The sequence below is a fragment of the Scyliorhinus torazame genome, chromosome 7, assembly GCF_047496885.1.
Source record: "Scyliorhinus torazame isolate Kashiwa2021f chromosome 7, sScyTor2.1, whole genome shotgun sequence".
In the NCBI taxonomy this organism is placed as follows: Eukaryota; Metazoa; Chordata; class Chondrichthyes; order Carcharhiniformes; family Scyliorhinidae; genus Scyliorhinus; species Scyliorhinus torazame.
The window spans coordinates 76,563,737-76,585,573 of NC_092713.1; positions in this window are offsets into that span (position 1 = coordinate 76,563,737).

The following is a 21,837-nucleotide window of genomic DNA, read 5'->3' on the forward strand; positions in this document are numbered from 1 at the left end:
AGGTACAGCCGATTTTGTTACAATATCACCACATTTATGGCCACAGTCAGCTTCGGTAAGCCCTCATATTACACGTCAGGTCCACGACCAGTACCATGCCAGGGATATGGGGCGAATGGTAAGGAGGGCAGTGGATCATTCGGATCCAACAGAGTACGCACTTCAAGTCATGCCGGACGGCACTACCATAAAATATTTTGAGGTCCCTGAAACGATTAACACTCGACTGCAGCATCACAGGGGACATGATGTGTTGGAATATGCCAATCCACAGGTCTGGGCGGAATACCCATCACAAGTGGGAAAGACAAATGTTACACCTATTAAGGTAATGATTAAGGATCATGTAAAGCTGCTGACGCCTTACACTAGTGAAGAGGGGAACTTTACTCTCACCACCGAGGCACTCGAGGCCTTCCGTTGCCTGAAGCAGGCCTTGTTACAAGCACCGGCCCTCAGTAGGCCCCTATACGACCGACCATTCCAGCTATACTGTACTGTTCTGGAAGGATGTTCAACAGCGGTACTCACCCAGCAACATGGGGACAAGCACCGGCCCGTAGCATATTACTCTTCCAAACTCGACCCAGTGGCGTTGGGCCACCCTGTTTGCACCCAGATCTTGGCAGCGATATACAATAGTTTGCAGGCTGCTGCCAATATCACTCTCCAACAGGATATTACGGTGTATAGCTCCGACTCGGTAATCGCACTATTGGGGCAACTGCAGACTCAGCATCTTACCGCAGCTCGTCAGAATAGGTATGAGATATACCTTTTGAACAATCCACGTCTGACATTTAAATACTGTACCACTATCAATCCAGTCTGTTTTCTTAGCGGTCCCCCTGTCCATGAGGACGCACCTGGTCACGACTGTTTAGCCTTGATTCAGGAAACTACCACAATAAGGGACGATCTGAGTGATATTCCGTTAGAACAACCTGACATGATTATGTATGTTGATGGCAGTGCATTAGTAAGCCCCACTGGCCGGAGACTGTCCGGTTACGCAATCATAGATCAGGATGGTCTGATTCTAGAAGCGGCAGCTTTCCAGACCCCTTATTCAGCTCAACAAGCCGAACTTTTTGCCCTCACCCGTGCATGTATACTTGGGTGAGATCGTCGTGTAAATATCTACACTGACTCCCGATATGCTTTCGGGGTAGTTCATGACTTCGGACAACTCTGGAAGAATAGGGGATTCCTTACCTCGGCAGGCACAGAAATATCTAACCGGGGTTTAGTTAATGACTTACTGCAGGCCCTCCTTATGCCCGCGCAGATTTCCGTTATTAAATGCGCTGCCCACACGAATGGTAGGACCCCAGTTGACGTTGGTAATGAACGAGCAGATTGTGCAGCGCGAACAGCCGCGCAAATTCAGCAAGTGATGGTGCCTAAGATGTTAAGTCAGACTAAACGATCTACTATAAATATGTCTGCTTCTGACAAGTCAATGCCAACCATCCAAGACGTCATAAGGTTACAGGAGGACGCCCCTAAGAGTGATAAACAAATGTGGAAACGGTTAGGTTGTACATATGATTCTGTTTCCTCTTTATGGACCACGCCAGCACATCAGACTTGTATGTCTGATGTACTGGCTTTATGGGTCATTGAATGTGTACACTTTGCAACTCATTGTGGGGCTCGAGGGACTAGTGATTTGTTGCTGGACACTTGGTGGCACCCTAAAATGCAGGGGTTGGCCCAAAGTATCAGTAATCGGTGTTTGATTTGTCAGCAATATAACACCGGAAAAGGTATCCCTTGTGGGATGGGGCAAACCCCGTTGCCCAGTGGTCCCTTTGAGACGCTCCAAATGGATTACATTGAGTTGGAAAGGTGTCAATGTTATAAATATGTTTTGGTCATTGTGGATGTGTTCAGCAGATGGGTCGAGGCGTATCCGACTATCGATAATAAAGCTGCTACTGTGGTTAAAGTCTTGATGCGGGAAATCATTCCCCGGTACGGTATACCAGCTCAGTTAAGTTCTGATAATGGGCCTCATTTTATTGGACAAATTAACAAGGAGTTTTGCTCCCAGTTGGGCAAACGCCAGCAGTTACACTGTGCTTATAGACCGCAGGCGGCCGGGTTGGTTGAGAGACACAATCAGACCCTCAAAACTAAATTGGCTAAATTAAGAGCAGACACGGGACTGACATGGCTTAAGTTGCTCCCCGTTGCCCTCTTCCAGCTGCGGGTTACACCTGCGGGACCAGCCCGGCTCTCTCCTACCGAGATTCTTTATGGCAGGCCTCTTAGAACTCCCTGGAGCCTGCAGGTTCCCAGGCTGGTTCAGTTTCACCAGATGACTGAAGAGATGACCACCTATGTTCTAGCCCTCACGCAAGGGCTCAAGGAACTCCATGGCCAGGTCCGCGCGGCTCACCAGCCATCGCCCCCAGTACCTAGCTCACTTTCAGTCCAGCCCGGCAGTTATGTCATGGTCAAAAATTGGACTAGGAAGGGGTCGGAGCCGCGATGGGACGGGCCCTTCCAAGTTCTCCTTACCACCCCCACAGCAGTTAAAGTGGAGGGGCGAAGTGCTTGGGTCCACCTACATCACTGTAAATTGAGTCCATCTCCACTACTGTAAAAGGTCAGACACTAACCTGCCTCCCTTCTCCAGTGCTATTTTACAGGTGTGGAGCATGATGGAGTGGCTACGCACCGTCTGTGTGATATTTGGCCTCACTTCGCTTGGAGTGTTATTGGCGACGGACATGGAAAAGGGGAATATTATTTATATTTGTAACCCCAACCAATCTACAAGGATACATCACCTATGCAAAGGTGATGTTCTTCGCTGCCCCATATACGAGGACATGGTATCGACTCATGGAAGGTCGTCAAAGTTAAGGAGAATGCAGGACTCATGAAGCAATTGCACCGGTCCCGGCGATGGGAAGGGAACATTATATGGACATTGCCTTGTTTTTGGAATACATGTAAATTCGATTTTGGATGTGTTAAGATTGGTGCAATAAAGGTAACATCCGGCCGTCAGAAGAGCGTAGGAAGAGGCTATGAGAAAGTGAAAGGGACTAGAGAAAGGACGGGGCGTATGAGAAGGGAAGTACAGCTAGAACGTAGGTTACCGGGAGATACACTTAAGTTAGTTAAAGGCCAAACTGAGGAAAACCCGGGTAGTATGAATCTTTTCTACCAGATTTACCACCGCTTGTATGGCCAGGGACGGGTTGTCTGCTACCCGAACCCCGCAGCGGTGTCTAGGTTATTTTCTGTTTCACCGCTTTGGGGCACTCCCCAAACGATGGTTCATTGTCAGCATTCCGAGCCACTGCCCGAGCAAGTCACTCTTCCTTACGATCCGGGTTCAGCACCACCGGCTATTTGCCTTCCCCTTCCTCGGGATAATTCCCATTCACAGTATGATAGGCTGCAACGGTGGAGGGCGTACATACCTAGCCACTTCACTCCCAATAGGGATTCCCGGTCGTACGAGAATTGTTTCAGCAGTGAAGGATACGGCTGTTTGCTGGTAGAGGTGGACACGAATATAACATGTCTGTTCCCCACCTGTACGGACAGGAGGTGCCATATCACCCAGGCGTCTGGCCAATGCGTTTGTTACAACACCACTTGCGTTCCATTGAACGCCGGCCTCCAGCTCCTTTGTGGCTGGGCGAATGTCTCTCATATCACTGTTGGGACTAGGGCTTTCCGCACTGCTAGGCGGCCCGAATGGGCGTTTCAAAGCTGGATAAACTGGGCTACTGGGGGGTCCTTACGCAACCGATATACTGATTGTGATGCTAGCCTGCACACGGAGCAAGGATACTACTTTTTATTTAATGGTACAGCGACCAACGGTTTGTCACCCCCATTTCCCCGGCGAATTGCTATAGGGACTCTCGTCCCTACCACAGTCCCCTGCCCCTCGGCGTGGGTGCTGCATAATCAGTTAGCACGCCGGGCAGTCTCTGCTGAATTTTGCGAGAACTGGAAGAAACCTCAGGTTCTTGCACCCAACCGGGGCCACTCAGCCGGGTGGGGGATTCTGAGCGTATTGACACTGGGAGGTGTGGGGGGTTCCTTGGCTGTCAGTGATAGGAATTATTTTATTTGTGGCCTTACCATCTTGGGAAATGAAACCTTGGGAGCCCTCGGGGCAATAACCAAGGAATTGTCTCAGCTACGGTTGTTTGCAATGCAGAACCGCTATGCTCTTGACTATATTCTGGCCCGTGAGGGTGGGGTATGCGCCATAGTGCAGGGCAAGTGTATCATGGGAGTTCAGGGCTTGACCGCTAACATCACTAAATTTATGGATCACATACGGGATCACCTGGACGGAATGCAGGATCCTGTATCTTGGGTTAATTGGGGATTTGGGGGTTGGAAGGACTGGTTGATAAATATGTATTTAGTGGTGGCTATCGGCTGCATCTTTGTGGGCCTGGCCATCCTTAAATGTGTGATGGGTAGAATGCGGGGTGCACTGGATCAGATCAACGCCCCTAAAAACTTAACTGTTAAAATCCATGAGGGTGAAGCAGATGAGGGGGGGCTACGGCAGGAATTGGAAATGCAGCGACGGATCTTTTTAGATGAGGAACCGTAGCTATGGATTGGATAGTCCGGTTATCATGGAATGATAAAAGGAGGGAATGACGAATGTGATATAAAATAGTTACTTTAGAGATATTAGTTAATGTAATGTAGAAGATAGGCCAGTTTAATTCTGGTTAGTTCACAGACAAAGGATTTCAGACCGCATGGAAAAGCAGGAAGAGGTGTGCCCACCAAAGTGATGCTGAGTAATAGGGGCCAGAGGAAGGGATTGGAAGTGAGCCAATCAGAATAGATCAAACAGGTCAGGAGGGACATAGGATGACCTATGGGCATCGAGTATGTGAAACTTGATGCCATTTGAATGTATCAGTACAGAGCTCTTTGTCTGATAGCCTCACTTGATTCCGGAGGTACAGAGAGCAAGAGGCGTTCTGTACTGCTGTGAACTGAGAAAGACTTGCAAGTCTAATAAAATAACTAATGCTGTACCTGCAAATCCATCTCGACTTTTATTGAGGCCAGACTGACGGGTAAAGAAACTGAGGATTCAACACTCACACCCACTTAAGTTTCACCACCGCTCATCTTTCTATGCACTTTATCACTTCCCCTTTATCCATCCACCATTGCCACTCAGCCCAATCTTATTCAATGTGGTACACCTGTTTCATAGTCACCCTCATCAAAGTTCTTTCTTTGACAATGAAAGAACTGAAGGGACAATGAAAGAACTAAAGATGGCCTCTAAAAATGGTGCAGCTCACAGAAAATGACTTGGAGGGGAACCATGCATCCCTCTTAATCAGAGATGAAGAGACAGGGACCTCACTGATAATTGGTGGCAGAGTTAAAATTATCTCTGACACACAAATAGTGATTTTATTTCATCAAACACTGAATTTTAAGAAGATTGAGTATGATGATTGTCAAGATCATGACTTTTCCATGGTAACTCATGTTACTTTCTTTTAACTTCCAGGGTCTTTGAATGTACAGCACGTAAAGCTGGAGGATGATTCCTCAGCGGGCCTTATTGCTTCTGAAAGGGACTGTCACAGGACATATAGCGAAGTGTCAAATATTTACACTTCGGTGGATCCAGTTAGACAGGTTTCACTTGCTGTCATGTGAGAGTACCTTTAAGAAATAGTTGTTTATAAATGGGTGTGTTTTAGGTTCGTTTTCAGAGCTGGATAGCTGCAGTCACAGCCAGAAGGTCTATTAGAGTCTCTCTCTGTAATCTAAAGACTGTAAGTCGATCCTGGTGATTTAAAACTAATAACAGTAGTGACTTTAACCTGATGTGCTTCTGTGAAAGGTTTTTTTTGAAAGTCTTCTGGATGTTGAAGTGTTTGGGGGTTGTATTTGAATTAATGGTTGCTAAGATGTTCACTGTGTGTTTTAAAAAGGTTAACTTGAGTTCATAGAATAAACATTGTTTTGCTTTAAAAAATACTTTTCCATTTCTGCTGTACCACACCTGTAGAGTGGGCCGTGTGCTCCCCATACCACAATCTAGTAAAAGTTGTGGGTCAGGTGAACTCCATGATACACTTTGGGGTTCCCCAAACTCTGGCCCATAACAAATTGGGGGCTCGAGGGGGATAAAAGTCTATATTGGATTGGCTTAGTGAACTTAAAGACAGTGAGGGGTGAGCATATTGTGGGTGCTTTTCAGGCATGGTATTTCAGTTTAAGTAGGGAGTGTGTTGTGGACAATGGCTCTTTCAGAGGCTCAGAAGTTTTTGGGGGTGGAGACGGTCACACGCAGTACCTTATGGTCAGAGACTAAAAGCAGACTGTTAGATTTGGCAAAAACATTGCAGTTAACATTACCTGACAACGCAGATTATTTGGTCCTGTACATTTCGCACCCTGTGGAGGGGATGGGGGAGGTTCTGCGGATCCTGAGGGATTTTGGTAGTTTTCCAGGGTACAAACTGAACATGGGAAAGAGCGAGTTGTTTGTGATCCAGGCCAAGGGGCAGGAGGAGAGACTGAAAGAGCTGCCACTCAGGATGGTAGAGAAAAGTTTTCATTACCTAGATATACAGGCGGCCATGAAATGGGATGCCCTGCACAGGCTCAACCTGACCCGGTTGGTGGAGCAAATGGAAGGGGACTTTAAAAGGTGGGACATGCTCCCGTTGTCACTGGCAGTGAGGGTGCAGACCATGAAAATGACTGGCCTCCCCAGATTTTTGTTTGTCTTTCAGTGCCTCCCTATCTTCATCCCTAAGGCCTTTTTTAAGCGGGTGAGTAGGATCATTTTGGGCTTTGTGTGGGCGAATAAGACCCCGCGAGTAAGGAGATCGCTGTTAGAGCACAGTCGGGGTGGGGGCAGTTGGCACTGCCGAACTTTCGCAACTACTACTGGGCGGCCAATATAGCTATGATTAGGAAGTGGGCGATGTAGGGAGGGTGGGGGGGGGGGGGGGGGAGCAGCTGGAGGCGGCGTCATGTAAAGGTACTAGTCTGGGAGCTTTGATAACGGCTCCTTTGCCGTTCTCGCTGACCCGTTACTCCACAAGTCCGGTGGTGGTGGTGACACTGCGGATCTGGGGACAGTGGAGGAGGTACAAGAAGGTGGAGGGAGCGTCGGTCTGGACCCCGATATGTAAAAACCACAGGTTTGTCCCGGGTAGGATGGATGGTGGGTTCCAGAGCTGACAGAGGGCAGGCATCAGAAAGTTGGGAGATCTGTTCATAGACGGAAGCTGTCCCGGTTTGAAGCCGCTAGAGGACAAATTTAATCTGCCGCCAGGAAACGCCTTTAAATATCTGCAAGTACGAGCCTTCCTGAAAAAACAGGCAGTGGCCTTTCCGACGCTGCCGCCACTGAGGATACAGGACAGGGTGGTCTCCGGCACCTGGGTGGGGGAGGGGAAGGTGTAGGATATCTACCAGGAACCACACAAGGCGGAGGAAACCCCGGTGGAGGAGCTCAAGGGCAAGTGGGAGGAGGAGCTAGGTGAGGAGTTGGAAGCGGGTCTGTGGGCAGAGGTCCTGGGCAGGGTTAATTCCTCCTCATCATGTGCCAGGCTCAGTCTAATTCAATTTAAGGTGGTCCACCAGGCACACATGACGGTAGCGAGAATGAGCAAGTTTTTTTGGGTAGAAGACAGTTGTATGAGGTGCAAGGGCAGCCCTGCAAACCATGTCCACATGTTTTGGGCATGCCCGGAGCTGAGAGCGTTCTGGCAAGAGTTCACGAGGGCAATGTCCAAGGTGCTTAACACACGGGTGGTGCCAAGTCCAGAGTTAGCGATCTTTGGAGTGTCAGAAGACCCGGGAGTTCAGGGGGCGAAAGAGGCTGACGTCTTGGCCTTTGCCTCCCTAGTAGCCCAGAGACGGATTTTATTAATGTGGAGGGACTCAAAGCCCCCAAGTGTAGAGACCTGGGTTAGTGACATGGCTGGGTTTCTCAGCCACGAGAAAATAAAGTTTGCCTTAAGAGGGTCTACGCTAGGGTTCTCTCGGAGGTGGCAGCAATCTGGAGGGGGTGGGGTGGGGGGGGGGGGGGAGTGGGGGTGAGTGCTTCATTGGGATGGTGTTGGAAGACTGAGTCGCGTGGGGTATTGTCTACTTAATTGTTATTGTATATTCTCTTTTTGCACTATGTTAATGTTCACCATTGTTTGGTTTGTTATTATTGTTACTACTGTTTTATTCTGAAAAATTCTGCAAAACCTGAATAAAAAAACTTTTAAAAAAAAACATTACCTGACAAAATGTGAAAAGGTGAGGTCATTATAGCAGTGGCTAAGCATTTAAAGTTACCTGAGATACAGTTTGACTCATTGGAAATGATAAAAATTCAGTTACAAGTTAAACAAATGGAACATGAGAAAGAATTAAAGCAGCAATACGAAAGAGAAAGAGAGGAAAAAGAGAGAGAATAAAGGAAAACAGAAAGAATAGCCCTAGCAGAACAAAGAGAAAGAGAAAGGGAGATATAGATCAGGGAAAAAGATAAAGAGAGAGAGTTTGAACGTCAGAAAATGGCCATGAAACATGACAGTCAGTTAAAATTGGCAGACATAAAGGGAAACGAACAGTTGGATGATGCTGATGAGGATAGTGAGAAAGAGCGTTGAAGGCTTGGTGGGGATCTATTTAAATATGTCCAAGCATTACTAAGTTTTGACGAGAAGGAGGTGGAAGCCTTTTTCATTTCATTTGAGAAGGTGGCTAAACAAATGAATTGGCCACAGGACATGTGGGTATTACTGATTCAAACGAAGCTGGTAGGTAGGGCTAGTGAAGTGTTTGCATTACTACTGGAGGAGGTATCTGGGACGTATGAGGAGGTGAAAAAATCCATCTTAGGTGCATATGAACTAGTGCCTGAAGCCTACAGACAAAAGTTTAGAAATTTAAGGAAAGAATTTGGTCAAACATACATGGAGTTTGAAAGGATCAAACAGAGTAATTTTGATAGGTGGATAAGGGCTTTGAAAATAGACCAAACGTATGAAGCTCTCAGAGAAATTATACTTTTGGAGGAGTTTAAAAATTAAATTCCTGATGTAGTGAGAACTCATGTGGAAGAACAGAGGGTTAAAACTGCGAGATTAGCAGCGGAAATAGCAGATGATTATGAATTAGTTCATAAATCAAAGATTGGTTTCCGACATCAGTTTCAGCCAGTGAGGGATAGAAACTGGGGACATGAGAAATACTCAAGTGGTAAAGGTAAAGGTGATCTGATAGGAGACAATAAAGAGAGTGTACCTCAGATTAAAAAAGAAATCCAGGAGGGTGGAAAAGAAATGAAAAGTTTCAAATGTTTTCACTGTAATAAATTAGGCCATGTAAAGTCAGTGTTGGTGGTTGAAGAAAAGCACTGGGAGGCTGATGTGGTAAAACAGGATAAGACAGTGGGATTTTTGAAAGTGGAAAAGGAAAGCCCAAGTGAAGCGAAGGAGGTGCAAAAGATTGTACAGCCTGATCAAGAGGTGATTGATAAGAAGGTGCCAGATCTCTTTAAAGAATTTACTTGTGTGGGTAAAGTTTACTCATAGATATCAGGAGGAGCAGGTAAAGAAGTCACAATTTTAAGAAATGCGGGAGCTAGTCAATCTTTAATGGTAAGAGATGAGGAGTTATGTAGTTTGGGAAGAATGTTGCCAGAAAAGGTGGTAATATGTGGAATTCAGGGTGAGAGGAGTAGTGTTCCATTATATAAGGTAAGGTTGGAAAGTCCAGTGAAGAGTGGTGAAGTGGTAGTAGGAGTAATAGAGAAACTCTTGTCCAGGAATACAGTTTATCTTGGGTAATGATATAGCTGGATCACAGGTGGGAGTGATGCTTACTGTGGTGGATAAGCCAGTGGAAAATCAGACAACTGAAGTGTTGAAGGACGAATATCCTGGGATTTTTCCGGATTGTGTAGTAACAAGGTCGCAAAGTCACAAGTTAAGACAAGAGGAGAAATCAGAGAGTGAAGATGAAGTTGAAGTGCAATTATCAGAAACAATTTTTGATCAGATGGTTGAAAAAGAACAAGAACAGGTGGAGGATGAGGCGGATATTTTTAGTTCAGGAAAATTGGCTGAGTTACAACAAAAAGATATAGAAATAAAACAGATGTATCAGAAAGCATATATGGAAGAGGAATCTGAGTGTATACCAGAGTGTTATTACCGTAAAAGTGATGTCTTGATGAGAAAGTGGAGACCTTTACATATGCAGGCTAATGAAAAGTGGGCAGAAGTAGTATTGCTGGTAGGGTATAGAAAGGAGGTGTTGTGAGTTGCACATGAGGTAACAGTGGGAGGTAATTTGGGAATAAGGAAAACTCAAGCTAAAATCCAAAACCATTTTTATTGGCCTGGACTACATAAAGATGTAGTTACATTTTGTCAATCATGTCACACAAGTGATAGCGAAACCTCAAGCAGTGATAAAACCAGCACCTTTAATACCCATTCCAGCATTTGAGGAACCTTTTACAAGGGTCCTAATTGATTGCGTAGGACCGCTTCCTAAAACGAAAAGTGGGAATCAATATCTTTTGACGATAATGGATGTGTCTACTAGGTTTCCAGAGGCCATTCCAGTATGTAATATTACAGCTAAAAAGATTGTGGAGGAGTTACTTAAATTCTTTACTAGATATGGACAACCCACAGAAATACAATCGGATCAAGGATCGAATTTTACCTCAAGGTTATTCAAAGAAATTATGGATAGCTTAGGAATAAAACAATTCAAATCAACTGCGTACCATCCAGAATCGCAGGGAATGGTAGAAAGGTGGCATCAGACATTAAAGACAATGTTGAGGGATTATTGTCAAGATTATCCAGAGGATTGGGTTAAAGGAATTCCATTCATACTGTTTGCAATTAGGGATGCATCAAATGAGTCAACCAAATTCAGTTCTTTTGAACTAATTTTTGGTCATGAGGTAAGAGGACCATTAAATTGATTAAGGAAAAATTGGTGAGTGAGAAATCAGAACTTACATTATTGGATTACGTGTTAAATTTTAGGGACTGATTAAATAGAGCAGGTGAATTGGCTAGACAACATTTGAAAGTTGCACAACATGTGATGAAACGGGTAGTGGACAAGAAATCCAAAGTTCGTAGTTTTGCCAGTGGAGATAAAGTTTTAGTGTTGTTACCAGTGGTAGGTGAACCTTTAAAAGCAAGGTTTTGTGGACCTTATCAGATTGAAAGGAAATTAAGTGAGTTGAAGTATGTGGTAAAAACACCAGATAGAAGGAAGACTCACCGAGTGTGTCATGTGAATATGCTTAAAGTGACGAACCAAATCCAGATGACTGTGAATTTGACATACCTCAAATTAAATTGGAAAATGAGGATGTTCTTAAAAATTGGGATAAATTGTTGAGTTACCTTCCAGAGGAAAAGCAGACTGATCTGAAAGAGTTATTGATGTCACATGGTCAAATTTGTTGAGATAAATTGGGAAATACTAAAATGGCTATACATGATGTAGATGTGGGAAGTACTGTTCCAATCAAACAACATCCAGATAGACTTAACCCTTTAAAATTAACAAAGAGATTGAGAGTATGCTTAAAAATGGCATAATTGAAGTGGGTTGCAGCCAATGGAGCTCACCCACAGTGATGGTACCAAAACCAGACAGTACCCGACGGTTGTGTGTGGACTATATAAAGGTTAATGCAGTTGCAAGAACGGACTTTATCACTAACTTGATAGAGTTTTTCAAAGAGGTCACAAAGATGATTGATGCAGGTAGGGCAGTGGATGTTGTCTATATAGACTTCAGTAAGGCCTTTGACAAGGTCCCTCATGGCAGACTGTTACAAAAGGTGAAGTCACACAGGATCAGAGGTGAGCTGGCAAGATGGATACAGAACTGGCTAGGTCATAGAAGGCAGAGAGTAGCAATGGAAGGGTGCTTCTCTGATTGGGGGGCTGTGACCAGTGGTGTTCCACAGGGATCAGTGCTGGGACCTTTGCTGTTCGTAGTGTATATAAATGATTTGGAGGAAAATGTAACTGGTCTGATTAGTAAGTTTGCAGATGACACAATTGGAAACATTCCGGATAGCGATGAGGACTGTCAGAGGATACAGCAGGATTTAGATTGTTTGGAGACTTGGGCGGAGAGATGGCAGATGGAGTTTAATCTGGACAAATGTGAGGTAATGCATTTTGGAAGGTCAAATGCAGGTAGGGAATATACAGTGAATGGTAGAACCCTCAAGAGTATTGACAGTCAGAGAGATCTAGGTGTACAGGTCCACCGGTCATTGAAAGGGGCAACACAGGTGGAGAAGGTAGTCAAGAAGGCATGCGGCATGCTTGCCTTCATTGGCCGGGGCATTGAATATTAAAATTGGCAAGTCATGTTGCAGCTGTACAGAACCTTAGTTAGGCCACACTTGGAGTATAGTTTTCAATTCTGATCGGCACACTATCAGAAGGATGTGGGGGCTTTAGAGAGGGTGCAGAAGAGATTTACCAGGATGTTGCCTGGTATGGAGGGCATTAGCTATGAGGAGCGGTTGAATAAACTCGGTTTGTTCTCACTGGAACGACGGAGGTTGAGGGGCAACCTGAAAGAGGTCTACAAAATTATGAGGGGCATAGACCAGAGTGGATAGTCAGAGGCTTTTTCCCAGAGCAGAGGGGTCAATTACTAGGGGGCATAGGTTTAAGGTGCAAGGGGCAAGATTTAGAGGAGATGTACAAGGCAAGCTTTTTACACAGAGGGTAGTGGGTGCCTGGAACTCGCTGCCGGAGGAGGTGGTGGAAGCAGGGATGATAGTGACATTTAAGGGGCATCTTGGCAAATAGGATGGGAATAGAGGGAAACAGACCCAGGAAGTGTAGAAGATTTTAGTTTAGACGGGCAGCATGGTCAGCACGGGCTTGGAGGGCCGACGGCCTGTTCCTGTGCTGTACTTTGTTATTTGTTCTTTGTTCTGTCCCACATTTGGAGGATTGCATTGAGAAAGTGGGACCGTCAGCTTTTATTTCCAAATTGGATTTACTTAAAGGTTACCGGCAGGTACCTTTATCCGAAAAGGCGAAAGAGATTTCAGCTTTTGTGACTCCAGATGATATATACCAGTTCAAATTTATGTCATTTGGATCGAAAAACGCCCCAGCCACATTTCAATGGTTAACTAACAAAGTTGTTTCAGGATTACCCAATTGTGCGGTATACATCGACGATCTGGTAATTTTCAGTCAGACATGAAAAGAACATTTAAAACATCTGATGGAGTTATTCAATCGACTTCAGGAGGCGGGTTTGGTGATAAACCTAGCCAAAAGTGAATTTGGAAAAGCCCAAGTCACTTTCCTTGAGGAGTTTTCGATACCCTCAAGCCGAAGGAAAATAATGTGAGTTCTTGTCATGAGTGGATTTGATCGAACATTTGTGCAAACATTTTGTAGCGTGATTGCTCCGCTGATGGACTTGCTGAGGAAATGTTGAAAATTTCAGTGGACAGCGGCTTTCAACAGGCATTTGACTGCCTGAAAGCTGTGATAACCAATGCTCCTGTGTTGGAGAATTACAAGGGACTCTGATCTGATTGAACTGAAGTATCTGACTTTAAAGAGACATGCCGAGGCATAGAGAAATGGATGGATCATACAGAGACCTTCTTGTTCAAAGAGACTGTCAATCAAGAAGGATTTCAGTTGGAGGCAGAAAGAAAAATGGACTATATTATTATACCTGTTTGCGTCTGTTGTTTTTTTGAAACGATAAAGTATATTTACTGTGTGCATTTCTTAAAGGATGGTGAAAAGGTGAAAAATGAAACCATCTTGAAGTTGATGGTTTATTTTTTTTTCTTGGGGGGAGGTGTCATGTGAGAGTACCTTTAAGAAATGGGTGTTTATAAATGGGTGTGTTTTAGTTTAGTTTTCAGAGCTGGATAACTGCAGTCACAGCCAGAAGCTCTATTAGAGTCTCTCTCTGTAATCTAAAGACTGTAAATCGATCCTGGTGATTTAAAACTAATAACAGTAGTGACTTTAACCTGATGTGCTTCTGTTAAAGGTTATTTTTGTTGTTAGTCTTCTGGATGTTAAAAGGACAGCGTAAGCATTACTTAGTGTTGTACTCTTTGGGGGTTGTATTTGAATTAATGGTTGCTAAGATGTTAACTGTTTGTTTTAAAAAGGTTAACTTGAGTTCATAGAATAAACATTGTTTTGCTTTAAAAAATACTTTTCCATTTCTGCTGTACCACACCTGTAGAGTGGGCCGTGTGCTCCCCATACCACAATCTAGTAAAAGTTGTGGATCAGGTGAACTCCATGATACACTTTGGGGTTCTCTATACCCTGGCCCATAACACTTGGTGATTCACAACTTCAAGTAAACATGAGTAAATACTTGTGCAAGGATCAGTTGTGAAGAGTCTACACCAGGGGATACACTCCTCTCAAAGCTGTGATGAGCTGGTAACAGATGCTGAACTCCATGGGCAATTGTTGAGAAGGAGAAACTAGAGCTACATTAGAAACTTAGCAAGGTACTGAGAGAATTGCAATAAGCCCTCTCCACAATGGCAGAGATAATGGAAGAGTCCAACTTGATCACTAGTGGGTTGTTGGAGCAGGAACATAGAGCTTCAGATATGGCTCTCAAATGAGTCCATGCAGGCCTTGACCACAATGATGCTAGCAATTTCTGCCACTTTATAACAAATACTATATCCATGGCCTTAGAATGTGTCACTGATTTTTATCAAGCTGGTCTGCAGTAAAGTGCTAGGAGTAATATGGTGCTAGACCAGGAGAAGGAAATTCTCCATTATTGAGAGTTCCGCTCAAATGTGTTTCCAGGTTGCCTATTATGCCTTCTCCTTTCCAGTATGCCCCCAGCTCCCCAGCTAGTACTGAAACATGCTGCCTCATCTCCAGGTGGCCAACCCTGGCCCTGTACAGTTGCAGGTGGAGTTGTCTTTTGCAGGGCCCTCATGGGCTCTAAACTCCAGAATGTAAAGGCCAAAAGCATCTCAGCAGTCAGGATGTGGATCTGAGCACCCTGTCTTTGCTGGTGTTAAAACCATTCTTAATGTACCAAGTAGAAAGGGACAGGTTTGTCATTCACAAAGGGTGTGCAAATGGCTGTTTGGTAAAGTTACATTCACGCCACACAAGTGCCAGGCAATGACCATCTCCTACAAGAGAGGATCTAACCACCACCCCTTGACATTCAGTGGCATTACAATCACTGAATCCCCCACAATCAAGTTCCTGGGGGTTACCATTGATAAGAAACTGAACTGGACTAGCCATATAAATACTGTGGCTACCAGGGCAGGTCAAAGGCTAGGAATCCTACGGCGAGTAACTCATCTTCTGACCCCCAAAGCTTGCCCACCATCTACAAGTCAGGAGTGCAATGGAGCTTGCCTGGATGAGTGCAGCTCCAACAACACTCAAGAAGCTCAACACCATCCAGGACAAAGCAGCCTGATCGATTGCTCCAGCCTTCGACAAACATTCAATCCTTCCACCACCAATGAACAGTGGCGGGGGGCAGCACAGTGGCACAGTGGTTAGTATTGCTGCCTACGGCGCTGAGTACCTGGGTTCGAATCCCGGCCCTGGGTCACTTTCCGTGTGGAGTTTGCACGTTACCCCCGTGTCTGCGTGGGTTTCACCCCCACAACCCAAAGATGTGCAAATTAGGTGGATAGGCCATGCTAAATTGCCCCTTAATTGGAAAAAAATAATTGGGTACTCTTAAATTAATTTTAAAAAATGAACAGTGGCAGCCATGTGCACCATCTACAAGATGCACTACAATGACTCACTGCAGTTCCTTAGACAGCACGGTCCAACCCCATGACCACTACCATCTAGAAGGACAAGAGCAGCAGATACCTGGGAACCCACCACCTGGAGGTTCCCCTCCAAGTCACGCACCACCCTGACTTGGGAATATATCGCCGTTCCTTCACTGACTCTGGGGTAAAATCCTGGAACTCCCTCCCTAACAGCACAGTGGTGTCCCCACACCTCAAGGACTTCAGTGGTTCAAGAAGGCAACTCACCATCACCTTCTGAAGGGCGATTAGGGATGGGCAATAAATGCTGGTCTAACCAGCGATGCCCACATCCCTTGAATGGATAACAAAAGGCTTATCCCTAATCGATTCCTAACCGATGCTGAAATCGCGTTCGGCGACGGGGCGGAGAATCCCCAATGACGACAAAATTGCAGGCGGTGCGGCTTTCGCGATGCTCCGCCCCCGAAAAGCGGCGTACTCTAGCAGTACGCCGCAAGCCATATCCTCAGCCTCAGGCCATTACCTGAAGCCCATCCCGCGATGCTCTGTTCCCGACTGGCCGAGTTCCCGACATTGTGGGACACGTGTGGTCTCACCCATCGGGAACTCAGTGTAACGGCTGCGGGCTCAGTCCAGTGTCGCCACAGTCGGGGAGGGCCAATCTGCGGGCAGGGGGGCATTAACTCGGGGCTGGGGGCACTGTGGGATGGCGGTCTGGGGTGCACGAGCTGGCCGAAGGGAGGGACTACTTTTGCGGGCCGGGTCCGCGGCTGCATCCGCCATGAAGCACAGCATGACCGCTGCAGGCCGCCGCCATGTGAATGCGCAGCCACGGACCCGGCAGTATTCCAGGCCGTATTGGCAGATAGAGCAAGGAGCTCTCCGCTGCCTGGCTGCTAGACCCCATGGAACAGGGAATTGGTGGCCGTTTTACGCCAGTTTTCCTGGCGTAAAACACCCACCGTTTTCACGCTGGCATGGGGACATAGTCTCCCAAACGGAGAATACAGCCCCTGTCTTTTATTGCCTCGAATATTAAGTTGCCCTTTTACTTATGTCATGATGAATTCCCTTTTTTGATAGGACCGGTCAGATGGATGTGAAATGAGTGGCTGTGCAGTTGACAAAATATTTAGTGCAAGAGCAGGTGTTACAATTATGAGGTTTATAAGATTGCAATGTTTTATGTCTTTAATTTAAGGTAAAATAAAAGGAACCATGTGACCTGTTCTGAAGACTGCTTGACAGAAAACTTGAGTGGTTTGAATTGTTAGAGATTAAAGACAGATTGTTTTACTGGGAAGAAGGTGCAAGGTGTTTATACTTGGATACAATGACATAAGCTTGTGTGCTGACAGTGGATAGACTGTGAGTCTTCACAGGCTCAAAAGAGTGTTGAGAATATTGGGTTGTATACAGACATGCTTTAAACTGTCTGTTTACTTCCAAGAGAGTTGTTAATCAGCGTTTCCACTTGGATAGAAATCCCATGTAATTAATATTGCCATGGAGATGAGTTTTGAGAGGGGAAGGGCTTCTCAGGTATCCGCAAAACTGACGTACAGGTTTTTCTGCCAGGATCCGGGAGAGAGACAGCAGCTATCAGTAGCAAGCTGCTGTTGCTCACCATGCAGAAATGTGGATGGGAGTTTGGCTTGGATTAAAAATACTGAATTCATGAGGCGTTAAAACAAGGCTGGAATATTTGCCTAGTTTGCACCAAAGGAAGAATCTCCAGGGGAAAAAAAAACAATCCTCAAACCTTCAACCTCCTCTATCTATATTCTTTCCCTGCTGCACAATGTTGTGCAGGAAGCAACACGCCCTTATCGTCCTGGATGGCATTGATCGGACCACTGGGCACCTCCAGATCTATCTAAGCAGCTAATATTTTGATGGGTTGCTCCATGGCACCTCCTGGTGGTCATGTGGCTCTCATTGCAGCTTTCCTGTTTCTCATTAGAGGGGTTCCTCATTGGTGTCATGAACCAAGTTTGAAGGCGGCATCTCTTATCTTTCAAGAGCTAGCATCAAGTCCACTTACTGGAATGATAAGGTGTGGATTGTTGAACTGCCGCAGCATGGGAAACAGTGTCATGACTGCTGATGTACACCTGCATGAACCTCTTCTATCAAAGATAAGCAGCAATGTAAGCAATGTCAATGGAAGTATAAAATTATAGAGATTTTAATATCTTCTTATGATTGCATACCAGCTTTGCATGGATGGATGAATATCCCCTGTGGCTGACTAAAGTCCCAATTGCTCTAGGGGTGCGGAGGTTGCCACCTAATTGGAACCGACGACATCCCATATCTCTGGGAAGGCAGCTGGGGAGGTGAATATAAGTGCCCACTTATTCTGGCGTTTGTCATCAAAGGGGAAGTTTACATATGTCCCAACTCTCAACTCTGGCAATTGATCAATCCATCATCTGCCTTATACATTTATGTGCAGCGGACTGAGACCCTCAACATGACTTCAGTCACACCCTGAAAGGAACCAGAGGGTCGTGGTATTGAGGGTAGTGGTGACATTCCGTTACAGGCAATATGCAGCTGCCAGGTCCATTCCAGTGGATTGCAGGTTGCAGGTTTTCTTCTTGGAGAAGCAAATGTCTGCCCACATGATGAGACAGTCTCAGTATGTGGAATCTCGATGAAAGGTCGAGGAAGTTGACACTCTGTCGGTACACCTTATATGGCGATACCTCCTGCAACCTCAGCATCTCTCTCTTGTGCACCTGCAGATTTCACCACAGCGTGTTGTGCTGCCATGAATGGTGATAGTCTCACTCTTTGACTGCCAAACATATGGGACTGAATTAAATGAGGTGCCATGGTCCCAGCAGCCCCTCCCATCTGGCTAAGACATCAGGGGGACTCTCGCCCAGGGGCCAATAGCTCATTAATAGGCTGGAGGCAGGATTTCTGCCCCTTGAGGACAGGTAGGCAGCTTCAAAGAACTGCTGACCAAGAAATGTCCGGAAGCGCTCAAGTATCGGCAGCGCCACCATGAGTAATAGCAGGTGCCAGAACTGCATTTGGGGCTTGAAGAGTAGTTTAGCGATGGATCAGAACTTTGTCAGTGTTTAGAGGCAGGAAGGGGATGGATGAGTGCAGTCGGGCTGGAGTTTGAGAAGCGACAGGGTAGGGGTAGGGGTCCTGGGATGTGTGTTTCACCTGACGGTATCATCCGACCTGCCCCGGGGCCCAGTTAAGGAGGGACTCCTTACCCTCCATCTACCTACGCAGAGAAATCTGTTGGGCTGGCAGCTTGACCTATCCCTCTGCTGGTTTAATTCAGATGGTAGTGGGATGAAACCCTTAAGTAGGTATTAATTTTACCATCCCAGCACTGGTTAAAGTGCTGTGGGGCAGGGGTGGGGTAGCAGTTGGTGATGGGTAGGCCACCTGCTTGATTTAATGTGGCTTCACCACCTTCAAATCTGCCGGCAGGGAAGTATTAAATCCAACCCATCCAATGCATCTCCCATCCTGATCTTTCCTGTTTAAAAGGTTCCAAAGTTTTGAAAAGCTGTTTCAACTCAAGGACATGATGCCAAGGGGAACATCTGTAATAACTGAGCTTTCATTCAAATGGAACAATGAGAACTTTAAATTCACATTGAACTGTGGCTCAATCTTGCCTCCGTTGTACTGGGGAGATTCACAAACTCCGGTAAATGCCGGGCACGTTAATTTAAATGTCAGTGAAAATTAATTTTAAAAGGCCTCGTCAAAGATAAAGGGAAGGGTGGAACGTGAAAAAACAGAAAATGAAGGTGCCTTAATGCTGGCAGTTGCGGCAGGGCTTTCTGATTCAATAAAAAAAGGGCATTCACCATAGGGAAATCATAAATTCCTATTTGAGGATCAGCCATCCACACGTGCTGCTTCCACCGAGAAGCACTTAGAAGGTGTGTGGGATTAGAATGTAGACAACACAAACCCTGAATTATCACTGGAGAAGAAAACATTAATGCTGGAACACATATCAGATGTGAAATAAACTTTCAACTTCTTTAGTGTTTGGTTTCAACAATTGACTAAAAGGAATATGCAACTGTTGATGTTCGGGACAAATGTGGAACCACTGTAGTGAAGGCAGGAAAACTTTGGTCCGGCATGTTGTATGGGTCTTGTATAGTACAGAAATTACCACAGAACTATTGGTGCAGGAGTTCAAGGGCTGAGTTTAATTGTAAGTCCTGTCAATTTCTACTCGGCACTCTACTCTGCCTAATATGCATTCCACTTGGCTATACATTTCCTTGGCTTTCTTCTTCCTTCTCTGCAGCCAAAGAGTACAGGCTCAGCCCTAGTCTTTCTGGCTACAAGGGTTTCCTTCCACAAATAGCAAATTTGTGCAGACGCAGCGAATGCAGATGATCTTCAGCAGCTTTTCAGAGCTGCACAGCCCATTTGTACATTACATCTGAGTTCAAGTGGGGAGAACAAGCCACGTGGTATTTCCTGTCTGTCTCGGTGTATTTGTTCTGTACTGGTGTTAATGGAATTGCTTAAGGAACCTTGATGGTTGAACAGGTGCCATCAATGAGGCTTTGCACTGAGTACAACACAGCCACCAAGGAAAGTGATATTCCAATTGAGTTGTTCCCATCTTTATTCTATGTTTATTCCAAAAGTCACCAATGGTGGCTTCAAATGATTCTGTAGCAAAAAGGGTCAAGGTGCTGATCGGTTTGTTCACAATGGACAGATTGTTTCTGAACTTGATCAAGCCTGAATGCCAGGCTCTAGTACAACATGAACAACAACCATCCCACTTAATCACAGATGGTGAAATAACTATTTGTTGACATTGCCAAGTGGTTGAACATGGGTCATACTGTGGGCTTCCTATCACTGGGTTGAATGTTCCTGTCTTCGCTCTGCAGGAATTTATCTTCCTCTTTCAGATGCAGCATAGTTACTGGCAGGCTTAACAGAACGCCTCTGCTGAACAAGGTGCTTACAACTGGTGGCAACAGGAATGCTGTTATTGTAGATATGCACCAAAAGGATTCTTACATTACTGATAAACCGTGGCAAGTGACAAAATATAGAACAAACACTCGTATTGCTTAAAGTTCGGTTTGGCAAGTGAAAGTAGCAGCCAAATTGCAACACATACATTAGGCAAACTAGCTTCAAGCACTGGTGTCTTTTGTTTTATTTGGGAATTTGTTAAGGGACCAAATATCACAGTTACATAACTTCAGAATCATTAATAAGGTTAATGCACACTAATCGTGCAATTTCCAATAAATCTTGCTCATGCAAAATTGGGGTTTCAAAAACTTGTATGTTAAGGCCCACTCACCCAGTTTGACAGGCCTCAGATGTTACCAGCAATGGGTAATTTTTGCAGAGAATGGTTACTATTACCTCTAATTTTAGTAAAGCTATGTGTGTGTTAAGGCCAAAGGCAAGGACTCTACATGAGGCCAGTTAGGCAGGATACAACTAGGTTTATTTACAACCAACCATACACTAAACACTCTACTTCTCTCCCCACAGGGCCTCCCTTCCTGACCTGCTCCCAGGCTGGAATTTAAATCCTGTAGAGTTCCTCCAATCAGGGGAGGCTCCGCGCCCCCCAATCACCTGGGGTGCTTGTACTCCATGGGTATCAGAGGGGAACCAGGTACAATGTAGGTTCCCTTAAGGGGTCATAACAGTGTGCTATTGATGCTTGATGTTAATTGTGGTGTTAATCACTTTTATAAGGCCAGGAAGGAGTCCACACCCAGTAATTTTAAAAAAACATAGTTCGTTCCAATAACTAATGTATATATCACACGGTAGATCTCAACTGGGTCTGCCTTGGCGGTGCCTAACTGGAAGACTTTATATATACAGCAGCTATACATTGATTAGGGGCAGCATGTGACGCAGTGGTTAGTACTGGGACTGTGGCGCTGAGGACCCGGGTTCGAATCCTGGCCCTGGGTCACTGTCCGTGTGGAGTTTGCACATTATCCCCATGTCTGTGTGGATTTCACCCCCACAACCCAAAG